The 15784-nt window shown below is 39.0% G+C and overlaps 1 long non-coding RNA gene across 1 annotated transcript in view; it reads left to right on the forward strand.

The window, feature by feature from the left end:
• The window catches only part of LOC142600432 (uncharacterized), a 659444-nt gene that overhangs the window by 307206 nt on the left and 336454 nt on the right, over positions 1-15784 (forward strand). The window lies entirely within an intron of this gene.

A 15784-nucleotide genomic window follows, 5' to 3' on the forward strand; every position in this document is an offset into this window, starting at 1 on the left:
GAAACAGGTAAAGGAAGTGCACAAGTAGGGGAGCTTAGGGCAGTCCTATTAGCCGCCCGACATGGTGCCAGCCATATCTACACCGACTCATATGCTGTTTTTAAAGGAGCCACAGAGTGGGTAGGCCACTGGGCAGTCAATGACTGGCAGGTAAACAGAGTCCCAGTCTGGCAAACTGACAGCTGGAAACAATTGCTAGAAATAGGAGAACAAAGGCTGCTGCATATCGGATGGGTGAAAGGACATGATCGATCAGCTTCTATTGCTGCCCAGTTCAATCAACAAGTGGATAGCCTCACACGACTACAGAAAATTGATGTCGTGAGTAATGAGCATGAATGGGAACGCTTGCTTGAATGGTTGCACATAAAACGAGGCCACACTGGGCGAGCCGATTTGTATCGAGAAGGTATAGCCCGAGGATGTCCCATATCAGTAAAGCTGTGTGAGCAAGTAGTAACTGCCTGTTCACAATGTCGTCTGCGACTTAACAAAGATCATCCAAGTAAAGCACCTCCCCTGCATATCCGGGACAAGAAAACACTGTGGCACACCTGGCAGATTGACTACATTGGCCCACTACGACCCTCAGGAGGTAAAAAATACATACTGGTGGGAGTGGAAGTCATTTCAGGAGTTACCATGGCTACAGCTGTCACAGCTGCCACTGGTGAAAACACAGTCCATAGTCTGAAGGAATGGTTTAGTACACTTCCCCTTCCTGAAGAGATTCAAAGTGATAACGGGTCACATTTTTCAGCTACAGTAGTACAAGACTGGGCAAAGGAAGAAGGCATCCGGTGGGTATTCCATACTCCTTACTACCCCCAAGCCAATGGTATTGTGGAGCGAACAAATGGCTTGGTCAAGCGATTTGCTAAAACTCGTGAATCTGGATGGCATCTACGACTGTCCAGTGCCATCTATCAATTAAACAATAGATGGAGCGGAGACAGTTGCCTGAAGATGAAAGCTTTTTGTGCTTCTGCCACAACTTTAGTGCCAAAGGCAGATGTAAAACCTGGGGAATACCCTACTGGCTTTTATGCAGGCCAGCCTGTGCTGGTTAAAATGCCTCACATTGGGCCAGTGGCAATGGTACTAACAACTCCAAAGAATCTTTATGCTTGGGAAGCGAAAGACAGTTCTGGAAAACTCCATCGAATCAGCACTAGGTGGATAGTACCCACCTTCTAACCTAATATCTGCCGGTCAAATCAAGACCGAGCACTTCTTTTGTGTTCACAGGTACTCCGAATGACAGAAAATTGCACCTGGGATCACGGACTCCCCTACACCAACCTAGAGTGCCCCCAAGGGCTACTGATTTTTATTTGTTGCGTATTTCTATTTCTAATTCTCATACTTATCTGGAAACCAAAGTTTTAATATGGCCATGGTTAACAAAACTGTGATATTGTTTGAGGCCATAGTTGAAATAATTTGTGTGTTTAGTAAAATGTTGGTTTGGAATATATTCCAGGCTTAACTGTGTTTATCATTACTGCTGTTCTGTTTGTACTATTTACTGTTAAGTAGTAACCAAAGTTTTGATTATGAGCCTATTATGTGTAAGTAGTTTTAGGATAAGTTTAATATATATATACGTGTTAGGTATAGTAATTGTGTGTGTGATCCATAGAGACTATGATCGAAGAAGCAAAAGAACCTTAGAGATGTTACAGGACAACACTGCTTTTAAGCTAATGCAAGGATTTTTTAGGATGATGGCGTGGACTCAGGGTACTACTTGCTTAATGATGCCAACAACCCCTGCGGAGGGACTCCCTTTTATGGTGATTCCTCTTGACCTAAGTGGAGCACTGTCTGATCTGTGGAAAAGAAATGACACTCTAATACAAGACTTAACATGGATGAATGTAGAAAATACTACTTCTTTAAACTATACATATCCCTTGGGCCTTAACCTTAGCAATATATGGGATACCAATTGCACTATGCAATATTGGCCACAGAATCCTTGGATAAACCCACGCAGAGCAGCTGATAACAACAATGTACCTGCAAATGTCAGTTGCACTGAGGTACCTTGGCTTAATCAGCCTCCTCGGCCGTTCTGGGGTTTGCCTATTACATTCCAATATAATGTCCCAGTAGAAGCTGAATGGTGTATTGAGTTTCCTTCTAAGTATGGATCTGACTGTGGCCCACAATCTAATAATTTATCTTGCATATGGACCACCACTGATCACAAAAAACGTTTTGAACAATGGGTGAGGAGACCCCAATATACCACGCCATTGGGACCAGACAGGTTATGGAATTGTACTAACAAAATAAATTGCTCCAATATTGATGATTATCTATGGGTATGGTTTGCCTCAGACCTCTATCATGCCTTACGAAGTATATGTCTGTGTCATAATTATAGTGCTCCAATCCCTGGGCCAGCACCAGACTGTAAAAAGGAGGTGACGCCTGGAAACATCACTGTCTGGTCAGTGTACAATTCTGGTAAATGTAGAATCCCTACGAGACATTATAGGAACGGACACTCCATGCGTAGCGTAGTAGAAAACAGTACGTGTACCACTCTAATGTTACCTGCACCACCTGAGACCATATGGGTATGTTCTGATGGACTGATATCGGATTACATTCAACCCTATTGGGATGGGTTGGAATGCACTTTAGGACTTCCAAGTTTATGTCCTACAATAGCTTTTAATTACACTCAATCATTGACGAAAGTAAGAGGGTACAGAACAAAGAGAAACGTATTACCCCCCACGTCATGGCCAAGTTATTATACACCGGGAATGAGGATAAATTTAGCCATGAAAGCATTCTGGGGTCACTGGACAGTAATAGTTAACAATCGACTTTATATAGAAAATCTAACGTGGCAAGTAGAGACTCTTGCTAATTGGACACGAACTGCCATCGAGGCTAGCAACACCCAGCTACAAGCAACCTCACAGATGACCTTACAAAATCGATTGGCCTTGGATATACTACTACTGAAGGAGAATGGCGTTTGTAGGTGGCTAAATAACACCTATCCCGATGAAACTTGTTGTGTTTCAATCCCAAATGTGTCTGTTACCTTGCACGAAGCGATGGATGAGATGAGAAAAATTGCAGACCAGACCCGCGAACTCCGTGAGAAAATGAAACCAGGAGACTGGCAGTGGACTGGGTGGATTTCAAAAGTTTTCAGTTGGTTTGGATTAAAAGTGAGTGGATGGATTCAGAATCTAATCCAGTATGCATTAATGTTTATCATAATGATTGTTATTGTTGGAATTGGATTGTCATGTGTGAAAACTATGATAACTAGAGCTGTAACTACACAAGTCAGGATGCTTCAAGTCTGTGATACTGAGTATGTCCCTTTAATACCATCCCCTATTGAAAATTATGAGAATGAAAACACGGGAGAGAGAGATGGATCCCTCAACCTGCCTAAATCCAAATTATATGATGTTCCTCTTGGCGAGTTGTGACTAAAGTCACGGGGTGGATAATGTGGGGTGCCAGACTTATCCAGGCTTGTTGGTACCGAATACAGGGCCGTTATGACCCAGCAGAAGGGGCCCTGGGGGAGTCCAGCTTGGGCGAGAGCAGGGATTGAGCAACTTGCTTATCTTGCGCTGATAAGCACTGGACCTGAACAGGGGCAGGAGATGAGCAATTTGTTCATCTTAACAAGATGCAGCGCGTGACGGGTCTGCTCCTTAATCAACTAAGTGACGCCTGGGGTGAGGGGGAGCCTTCACAGCTTGACGTTACTTTGGTAAAACTAAACAGACCACCGCTCCTCTGTACTGAATGCCTTTGTTCTCTGCCACTTCCCCCCCCAGCCCCAATCAACTGCACAACAAGCCTTGTTAAGGGCCAATCGACACACAATACCTGACTTAGTCCCACCTCGCCAAAAGTATAAATCTGGCATTTAGAATCCTCTTTTCTGAGGACGAGAACTCCAACTATCCGGACGGGTCGACGGGCCTGGACCTCTCTCCTCCCCAAGCAGGGACGCCTCTTTGGTAAGACTTGCGCCTCCGATTATGTCGGATGTTACCCCGGGAAAACTATCATTAACAAAAGCGCTGAACTATTAACTTGAGCTCAAAATCGTTGCAGTTAGTGCATTTATCAACGGCAATTCCGAACTTTTATATCTGTCGCTTCAATAAATTACCTATTTTTCTTTTCAACTTTGTGAAACTGTTTCAGTGAAAGTCCTTAGCGGGGCTCTGACAGGCAAACGTTGACTCTGATAAGTGGCTACACACGTAACCCTTTAGACATAAACCGTTGACCAAGTCTGGGACTAAGACTGGACCTAGCCGCACCTAGGCTCCTCTCTGAGAAGGAGTTTAGAAAGCAAGGGGGTCCTTTCTGAACCTCGTGACTCAACGGGAGGGCCTCCCTCAGCCACATATCAGACTTGTACCCTTTCACGCGACAACCTTTGAAAAGGGGAAAAATCGGTATAATACTGAAAAGAACCAATGGCAGAAGAGGTCATCCATGGTAGCTGGTACTATGGATGGCATTACATCAGTAAGAGAGTCTATGCTTGAAAACACAATGCAGTCTAGTACTTTCAGGAAATGAGTCTGAAATCTTTGCTGCCAGAAATGAGAGTGACACTAATTCTTTCATTTTTGGGATGAGTGTTCTAGCCACTTTGGGACAACAGTAGCTGAGTAAATCAGACCTTTTATTTAGGCCTTTGTGGTCCACCCTCCACTAAAGCCTTCCTCGAGCCTTCTCCCCCTCCTGCTTATAGACCAGGAACCCATTTCAGCTCATTCTGGGGCCATCAATCACCACCTGCCCCAAGGGCAGCTCTGGCAACTTCCAGAACCAGCCCATGGGGATCCACCAGCCCTCTCTGCACCCTGATACACACTGCCAGTATCAGAGACAGCTGTCTTGCCAGCTTAGGAATTCAAGTGGAAAAAGGCTGCTGTGAATCACATGAAATTAATTAAACCTTAGTCTGGCAGGTTATCTGAAAAACTGTGACACATATTCAATTATTTGTTCAGACTGTATTTAGGCTTCTACAATAAGAATAAATAGATTTTTAGGGAATATATGGGCATGCCTGTTGGAAAATAAGGAGTTTAGAAAGCAAGGGCTTTTAGCTTAATGATAATTTAATTCACACAATTATAGACTGCATTGTTTGGAGATATCACTATAACTCAAGAAATAGCAATCCTGTAGATACAGTTCATCATTTTCTGAGAGGAATAATTTCTTTCTTAGCAAGGAAGGTGAATAAGGAGTGGGATAAAATCACATTCTATAATTTCATGACTTTGAACACCAGCTGTATACCCCCATTGTTTTTCATTTTACTCTGAACATCTTCCTGTTGTCATTTAGCATATATTTTAGACCAGTTAGAAGTATGCTGGTGACGATGAATTGCTAATGATGGATTCTTATTTGTATTAGATTTGTTTGACATGATGCAATCCAGGAGCAGTGGCGTTGAGGTTAGAGTTGGCAGAAGAACGAAAAAGCACAAAAGTTAATAAGGTCCATCTTATGAAAATGTCTTGTAGACAGTGATCAGAGGAGGAAAAAGTAAGTGTTATCTCTCATAGTTTTCATCTGTGTTGGGTTTGCATGGCAAGGTTTTGGTAGCGGGGAGGGCTACAAGAGTGGCTTTTGTGAGAAGCTGCTTGAAGCTTCCCCTGTGTCTGACAGAGCCAATGCCAGCCGGCTCCAAGACGGACCTGCCACTGGCCAAGGCCAAGCCAATCAGCACCTCTGTGATAACATATTTAAGAAAGAGAAAAACAGTTAGGGAGAGCTTTTGCAGCCAGAGAGAGGAGTGAGAAGATGAAAGAAACTCTGCAGACACCAAAGTCAGTGCAGAAGGAGGGGCAGGAGGTGCTCCAGGCGCCGGAGCAGAGATCCCCCTGCAGCCCGTGGTGAAGACCATGGTGAAGCAGGCTGTCCCCCTGCAGCCCATGGAGGAAGGATGAGGGGGTGTAGAGATTCCACCTGCAGCCCGAGGAGGACCCCACGCCAGAGCAGGTGGAGGCACCTGAAGGAGGCTGTGGCCCATGGGAAGCCCACGCTGGAGCAAGCTCCTGGCAGGACCTGTGGACCCGTGGAGAGAGGAGCCCATGCCAGAGCAGGTTTGCTGGCAGGACTTGTGACCCCGTGGGGGACCAACGCTGGAGCAGTTTGCTCCTGAAGGTCTGCACCCCGTGGGAGAGACCCATGCTGGAGCAGTTTGTGAAGGACTTTCTCCTGTGGGAGAGACCCCGCGCTGGAGCAGGGGAACGATGAGAGGAGTCCTCCCCCTGAGGATGAAGAAGCGGCAGAAACAATGTGTGATGAACCCCATTCCCCGTCCCCCTGTGCCACTGAGGGGAGGAGGAGGTTGAAGCGGGGAGTGAAGTTGAGCCCGGGAAGATGGGAGGGGTGTGGGGAGGTGTTTTAAGAGTTGATTTTATTTCTCATTCCTCTACTCTGTTTTGCTTAGTAATAAATTAGATGAATTCCCTCTCTCAGCTCAGTCTGTTTTGCTCATGATGATAATTAGTGAGTGATCTCTCCCTGTCCTTGTCTCGACCCATAAGCTTTTTGTTGTACTTTTTCTCCCCTGTTTAGTGAATGAGGGGAGTGATAGAGCGGCTCTGGTGGGCACCTGACCCCTGCCAGGGTCAACCCACCACATCATCTTGAAATATTTCTCATTGCAATGTCTTAGGCTGATATAAAATCAGGTGGTGTCTTGATCTGCCTAACATTAAAATATCAATGTGTTTAGAAGAATCTATTCTGTTTTGGTTTTACAGAGTGTCAGGAACTATGAAATTATGTTTTCCACATTATTGAAGCAAATAAAAATTACTACAGACCAACATTTCAATTATTTAGTTCTGTGACTTTGTAAAGTTAAATAGGGTAAGGGCAGAACTATGATAGACCTTCATATCTCTGTTTTTTCATCACAGCGATTGAAACCCAATAATGAGCAATAATGAGCCGTTCTGACATATTTTTCCAAGCCAAGGTTTTTATAAGGTACCTTTTTTACACATCTACTGTGTAGATGTCATGTGCATCTATGTGTGGATGGATGTGCATAAAGAAGAAACTTACAGTGTGCTTCGTTGTCCAAATAAGCATAGCTGAAAAGGCTGCATAGCCACAGTTGTGGTCTGGATACACCCAAGAAATTTCTAAAGCTTCTGATATTGAAATGCCTATCCATTGTCATCAACTAAAAGAGCACATAGAGAAGTATGCTCATGTCTTGGGATGGGATGAACTCAAAACTTCTCAATTATTAAGCAGAAGATGATTTAAATAGCCACTCTCTTTTGGTCTAGTCTGGTAAATGGCTTGCTTTGGACTTGGAGTTTGACATGCTAAGTACTGTGGAGGAAATGAAAGGTAGGTTTTCTCACTAATTCTGAAAAAATATAGTTAGAATTATACATGGAGAAATAGTTAGACATGCAAATATGACCACGTTAATCAGCACTAATTTTTAGGGAATAGCACAATGATGTGCGCTCTATTGAAAGCTGCATATTGTAATGAGCAAGAGATCTTTCTTACTTAAGAGATCTTTGGAGGATACGAGTATGAATCAAATGTACAAAGGCAGTACCAGATGAAAATTAGAAAAGTCATTATCAGGTGAAGATGAAAAATATCACAAAAGTCTCCCTAGAAAAAACAGTGAAAATGTCAGTAGTATGCCCATTTAGAGTAAGAGAAAAAAACTTATCCTGACTATATTGGCAGAAGAAATGCATAGGCTATAAAAATGAAATAAATATCTTCTTTCTTTGTCATATTTTTTAAAGAATTATGCTCTACCACATTTTGGGGAACACCTTGTAATCCCAAAATCACAGAAAAGGAAGTTTTAACTGTGTTTGAATAACTAATCAGTTCTCTCAGGAACATCATAAATTTACTCAGAATTGCTAGCCTAATAGATTACAACAGCACAGAAGAAAATTTACCTGCGCAAAGGCAAATTTTTGTTACGACAGAGTTATTTGTTATGAGAAACAGTCTTCTCTACTGACAGATATGAAGTTACACTCTCTCCTAAATCCTGGAAGAGAATACCTTTTTGATATTATATCATCATCATTCTTTCTGCTACTACTGTATGTTTATTATTTATTAAAGCACCTATGGACCTTCTTCATAATCAGGTCTCTGACTTACAGAGCACTATGCAAGCACAAAATATCAAAAGCTAATGTGCTATAGAACTAGTAGGTTTTCTAACTCATCTAAGCAGAAAGAGAGAAGCTGTCACCCTCTTTGCACAGTAAGACAGGACATGAAAAGATGGCCCCACTTGTTTAACTGCACCAAAAACTTCCATCCAAAACTGCTGAGCTTCAGGCCTGCTTTCCAGCCAAACCCCAGGTCTTCCCACTTGCTGCAGTCCAGACTCATGTCTTCTACACCAGGAATCTCATAACGTCATTGATATAAAACATTAATAAGCTGTAGTGAACATGGCTTACTTTTTTATTATTTAAATGTCTCTGTGCCCTTCACTTCTCCATATCTATTTTAAACATGCTTACCATCTTCACAAAACATGGCTATTTTCTTTTCAAAAAGACATATATCCAGTATCTAAAATCTTCCTGTTTTTTCGTGTACCACTGATTGATAACTGTTATTGTCATCCAGAGGCACAATTCACTGGGTGGCACTTAACCAACAAAGCATTTGGCCACATTGTCTGTCTGCCACATTTAAGATTGCAGCTTTCAAAGTCAGAAATGACTGTGGGTTTTAGGGTATGCCATCTTTGACAGCGTAGTCACAAAGTGCCCAACAGTAGTAGTAGCTAGCTAATCCAATGTGTTGTTATTCTAACAGAATCACTGATTGTCTATGAATAGAAGCTTTAGACGTGTGTGCTCGTGTTCCCTAAAGATCATATATGTCTGTGACAACTTTTGTATGGCAGTTTTGTTCTGCCCTAGATCTCTTCCACCCTTTTTAGTACATCTCCTCCACTCCTCGATTTTCATATGTCTCCTTTCCACTCATAATATTCATGCAAGGAAATCCACTCAGGATATTTTGCTGAATTAAAATTTACTTCACATTAATGTGGATAAAGCTTAAATTAATCATTTATCCTGCAGTATTTACTGACTTACAGCTAACAATCTTGCATTACAACTAACAGGTAAAGGTCAGTTTGCATGATTCACTGTTAATTTGTTTTCATTTAAACTAATTTACTTAGAATTTGTACAGCAATGCTTCCCTAAAGGAACACAGTAAAAACTATGACCTGATGACAAGCAGAACCATTAAATTATAACAAAATTATTAATAAAATATTCTTTCTGCATTTTGTTAAAAATCTTGGGAGATATTAGCAACTTATTTATGTATGATATGGAAAGTACATCTGTAATATAATTGCATATAAATTAAAAATTTGCCTAGGGAGACTGTACAGTGGTCATAGTTTAAAAATGATTGACAGATACATTAACATTGCTTGCCCCAGGAGAAAGATAATTAATTCCATGTTTTGCCTTTTTTTCCCACTTCCAAGGACAATGTTAGTGTATTCTTTTGTTTGTGATGCTTAACATTGTCATAACTAGTTGATGACAAAATGCAGTCACTTACAATACCGGTCTTGTTAATAGCTAATTGAGTTATTGTGACTTTCCTTTAGCTTAGGAGACACAGAGCTAGGAAAAAGAATGGGTAATAGTCTCAAGAAACAGAAGGAAATCTGTTTCAAGAACATGCAGAAAAGATATTTTAAGTTTCATTTGATCTTGTATTAGAATGTTGCTTCATCGCTTGTGGATTGGAAAAACAGAGACGTGCTTTAATATGCTTCCAAAATTAGATGTCCTCATTCTTTGGTTTATTTATTGCAACATGAGCAGAAATGCATAATTTCATCAAAAAAACTTTGCCAGCAGATGATCTGACCTAGATGATCTGCCTTAGATCACGTTGTAACCACTGGAAGGCTATCATTGATTTATAGAGTTTTGCGTGACTCCATCATGGGAATCACATATGGCCAAAAATAGCCAGTAGTGGTAGCCCAAAATAGTATTTATTTTCCATTAAGAACAGAAACTGACATGTTTCCAGCCTGCTCACCCATTGGGCTACATAGACATTTTCTTCTCTTTGTGAAAATATTTTATATTTTTTGGTAACAAAGTCATATTTGGGCATATTATTAGATGTCACATCATATGACAGTGGCAGGTTATTCTCATCTCTACTGAAAAATATATGTAATGATTAACACTATTCATAGTAACACACAACAGGATGCACAGCAATGTAGTGGGAAGAGCAGGAAACTATCAGTTAGGAGATCTGGCATCTAAGTTTTTGGAACTGATACACCTTGAAATATTGCTTAAATTCCTTTTTCTTTCTTTTTCCTTTTCTGAAAAGCTATGTTAATTCCACTAATAGAACAATACTCTACATACTAAGATTATAATAAATTTTCTGATAAAATTTCTCGGAAATGTAAAAAATGTCATACATGATATACATGATTTTCTATTTCATCGCATGCTTATAGAAACCAACATAAACTTGTTTTCCAAAGTTCTGATCCAAAGGGTACTGCAATCAATGAGAGATCTTTCATTCTAGCCTAATAGTCTTTAAACATGCATAACTTGCCCCCTTTGTCATACAAACCCATTAGTGATAGATCCTAAATTTAATTCTAAAACAACTTAATAGCCAAAGTAATCTACTAATCATTAGAATAATAGCCTGTCAAATCTAAATAGTGGGAACATCCCATAAAAGATTGATTATCTAATAAACAGCTAATTAAACATTAGTGGCTGTGAGACCTGGCTGGATGTGTGTCTATTCTTGTCTCATAATGTTAATAGACTTTATGAACAGAACTGTGTTAAATATGAATAATTTTTAATAGAATTTAATTAGTGGAGTGATCTAGCAATACTTTTCACATACAAGAGAGTTGTGAGCATATTTCAGATTTTCTCTCTCCAATACAACACATGCTAGGAAATTTTATGGTTTTATTTATCTCTCTGGAACCATGAAAGGAAGAAAAACCACCCCAAACTAGTAGACCACTATGGCAAAATATGTACCCATGAATTTTCTTCCTAATCCAATTTAGGTTTAATTTAAAGTCTGAAACAGGTATGATATTATGTGTTATAACTCTGGAAAGTCTCAGTATCATTATAAGCTTTTAATATCCCTTTTAATCTTTTACATTTCATGTCTCCCAATACCATCCTGGACAATGAACTCCACAGTCTTAATATATTGACTGGAAAAATTTATATCCTCTTGCTTTTATGTTATTAGGTGTACAGAGACTCCTTCTTTATTATTTTGAATGTCATTGAGGACTGATTTTTCCAGAGAGGGAACATTTTATAGATGGGAAATAAACAGTAAAATTATACAAATAGCTTTTTTATGGAACTACAATGAAGATATTAATTTTGTCTCAATGTTGCACAGCTATCTACCACAGGCAGCTTTATGTCTACAGTACAGACCTACAATAGGCAGTATTTATACTTTAAATATTTCTAATTTAATATGGTAAATATTGTTTCCTTTGCTATCTTTCAAATAAGTCTGTTTTGTTCTATATCACTTCACTAGTCCTCATATTTAAACAACAACAAAAAAATTGTTCAAAATTGTTCTAAAATTGTTCAAAAAATAGAGACTATATATGTAAGCTGGTTTCATATTCATGCCACAAGATCTTTTCTCGTAGTGTTGGGTGTCAAACAGTTACAGCAATTTTTACTATGTCGCACTCTTCAAATGCATCACTGAAGAAGAGTAAATCTTATTGATCAAAGTAAAATGAGGGGATGAGGCCAAAGCTGTTCAACAGAGGTAAAACCAGAAGAGTGTCTGTCATGTTTTTTTGCACACTGTTAAAAAACCGCATGTCTCCATTGAGAAACGTTTCTTCTCTTTCCTTGGATTTGGGTGCTTACTTTTACAGCCTCACTCTTCATTTTGATGATTGATGAGACTTCCAGCTGTAATAACCCAAAGAGGCTTTTAAGGCTAGACATTCCATCTTTAAGATGTATCTGCCTTAAATTATTCATCTTTCCTTTCATATCTCTGTGCTTTATTCCAAAAGATGAAGTTTTATTTAGAGATACTTTACAAATCTTATCCTGCTTCACATGTTCTGCTAAAGAAAGCGCAGCCTCGATTCTCTATTTGAGACTTTTTCACAACAGGATTTCGGAGAGTGGACAAACTGGTAACACCCTTAGGAGTATTGCCATCATAAAGACCACAAATGTTCTGTGCATTTTCTGTGCAATTTCTGGTAAACTGGTAAGGTAGACTTGGGTAGGCCAAGTCAGATTGAGAACTGGTTAGACTTATGCAAAACTAAAATAAGAAGAGATCTTAACCTCTAATATAGTAAATTTTAGTCATTGATTTTCTCATTTAGTCTACTGCAATAACTGTAAGCTACCACCTAGAATTTTCAGAGAGTACCAACTGAAGAGATGTGAATTTTTTGCTATACTACCCTGTCTTCAACATTCCCATTCATAAAATATAGACCAAATATTGTAGGCTTTATTTATAAAAGCATCACTAATTATTTATTAAATATTTCAGGTTTCTATCAGTTAAGCCTCAGGCAGAAAATAATTATAAAAAACATCTTGTTTGGATGCAATTTTCAATTTCAAGTTCTACGGGAAATAGGTAGAGATTTTCAAAAGCTGAGAATTGACATCAACTATTATCCCTCCATTCACACAACAGCAATGGTGGTGATCTGGTCAAATCCTTCAACTGATTCTGTGAAGTTCAACAAGTTTTTTCTTCTTTAAAAAGGGAAACATACATTACACAAAACATCTCTACCTCAGGAATCCTACAGCAAATATAGTGGAGCCTGGAAGAGTATTAGGGGAAGTATCATATGCCCTGACCCCATTCACATTCTTCCTTTGACATTTGCTTACAGCACAGACAGAATATCAAGCAGACAGACCTTTGCTCTCACATTGTTATTGACGTTTGTATGTCCCTGTCATGAGATAAGCTTTTTCTGTCTTTACTTTTTAATCTGTGCTGAAGTGCCATATTGTTAAACTGTATTTCTGCAAAGTTCTCTGGAAACAATTGTTATTGCAGCATACAATACACTAGAGTTTATGCTGATGTGAAGATTGTGACTGAAAATAGATTAAAATGGAAAGAATAATGGAAAGACTTCACTAATCTTCATAAGCTTCTATTTAAACAGTGGTGGTTGTTATGGTATGTGGTTTTACTTTTGAATTTGTGGAGTAGAAAAATTACTTTGTCCCATCAACTTTCAACATGACTTAAACTCACAGTTCAAAAGGGGATATAAGGAGAGATTCAGACCACTAGTTTTCATAAATAAACTATATCATAGAAAGTTTAGTTATCTAATTCTGAATAAATTAAGTAAATGGCCATGCACTACTAGTAAACTAACTCCAAAGAAACCAGGTTGCTTCAGTAAGTTACAGTACACCCCCACAGACTCTTGTATCAACCCAAAGAGCAGTACAGGGACACAAAGAAGCATCCAGAGATGGGTGAGATTTTCTAAATGAAATGCACATTGCAGTCAGTGAAGATTATAGTAAGGTAGCTAGCTATGTAATATATTTTCATCAGGTGTCATTGTTAAATCAAGGCATTCACAAAGATATTCTGTAGCTGTATAGTAGTTATTGGCTTCAGTAAAATACTTATCAAAACTTCTGTCTGTTTTTTTTATAGAATACTTTTTATAGATTATAAACCCAATCATTTTAGGAATTTGTGTTTAGGAATGTACAATCATTAGTAGTTATATTTAGGTAAGATGATATTAAAAAAAAAAAAAGCATCCTTTAGCACACACTGACACCTAATCCTCACCTAATCTGTCACTTCACAAGAAGGGGCAAAGGCTAATGCAATGTTAAGGAATCTTGTGATACCTTAATTATAATTTGAGCTGACACTTAAGACCTCCTAAGTTCTGTTTGTTGTCTCACACACAGTATTATGTTTGTTGTTTACTGCATTTTCCTGTAGCAAGAAGCTTATGTGATAACTCTGAAAAACCTAGTTGCATTCCTGAGTGAGGCTGAAGATTAAACAGTGAAGGTGTGGCCACGATGAAGGGTGAGCAGCAGCTCTGCAAAGCGAAGACCCATGTGGTGCTCACAGAATAGGGCAACAGGTTACAGCGTCAGCGGTCAGAAGGAAAGATTTGTCACCAAAAAAAGAAAAAAAAGGGTTGATGGGGGTTTTTGCTCCTATTTATTTTCAGCAATGTATTTACTGATCTGGATATGCACTAATTACAATTTTGTCTAATTCTGTAGCAAACAGCCTATAAAATGAAGTTTTTTACATAAATAATGGATTTTTAGAAATATGATCTTTTAAAGTTTTGCTGTAGCTAATAACAGTCATCTTAATTTCTAAAATTAAAAATTCAAGGAAATATTTGACTATCAGCTAAACAAAAAATTAAGACTGCACAAAACCAGCCCAGAAATCCATTGATATTAGTGAATGGTGTTTGAAAGTTGAGCCAAGAGCTAGGAACACCAATCAGCATTGACAAAGTACCCTGGAATAAACTGTTTAGAACTTTATTATAGCATTTTTACAGGACTCATAAACGCCTTTCCAAATACCTTCCACCATATGTTTGCTTCATGTTACCTATAAAGCTAAAGTAATTTATAAGTCTGGCACTTCTCTGTAAATTGATGTTATGAGTGGCTTAAATTTGTCTGATGCTGTGGGAAAAAGTCATTGAATTTTATGTTATCTATTTTCTGGATGAGCACATCTGCCAAAATAGGTTGCTCCAATGAGTTAATATAGCTTTCAGACAACTGAGGGTTGCCATTGAATACTTTTAATTTTGAGATGGACTTCACTCAAAAATCAAGGCTACTGAAGAGGAGATGGGTTAAGTCATTTAAATGTTACACTGCACACTTCTACATTCTCTGATAAGCATTTCTTAAAGTAGCCTAAGGGAGAAAAATTGAACACAGCCAAATGGGTAAAATAAACATAGGAGCAAAAATAACCCCATGTAATTCTACTGAAATCAGGTGGCTCCTGGGCTATGAACTACTCACCAATGTCCAATTAACCAGTCACGAAGAGAATGCAACATTGTGAGCTGAGTAAAACCAGTTTTGAATTTAACAGAGAACAAAGAACAAGTATACAACATGTGTAAAACAGTATATATAGTGAATGTGAATGTGAATTTAGAGGCACTGAGGACTTGCAAGCCAATAAATAAAGTGTAAATCATGTCAGAAAAAAAAGATGCAAGGCAGATCCTGGAGTGGGGAGAAAAAAACCTTCAACATAACATCATCCTCATCCACATGAAGTACCTGGGACATCAAAGGTTTGCCATAGCCTCCTTCCCAGACTGAAATCATTGATTTTAAGTGCCAGAGTGGCAATGGAACGGTGATCGTAATAGCAGGGTGAATTCTAGAAATCTTGAGCAGATATATCCTCTTATCTGTATAAAAGTGTTAGCATAATTATAACTGGTCTAACAACAATTGTTTTATTAGATTATCAAGACTTTACTTAGACTAACAATAAATTCCTCCTTTGCGTGCATGATGTGCTCCTTTTGGCCATAACAAGAGTCTGACTGTAACAGACCAGTTGGAATTGAGGCAACCCATTCTGTAACTTGGATTCAGCAAATTCATAATGTGTTATTACAACACTTTGACCTAGAAAA

Source organism: Balearica regulorum, chromosome 1, assembly GCF_011004875.1.
Source record: "Balearica regulorum gibbericeps isolate bBalReg1 chromosome 1, bBalReg1.pri, whole genome shotgun sequence".
In the NCBI taxonomy this organism is placed as follows: domain Eukaryota; kingdom Metazoa; phylum Chordata; class Aves; order Gruiformes; family Gruidae; genus Balearica; species Balearica regulorum.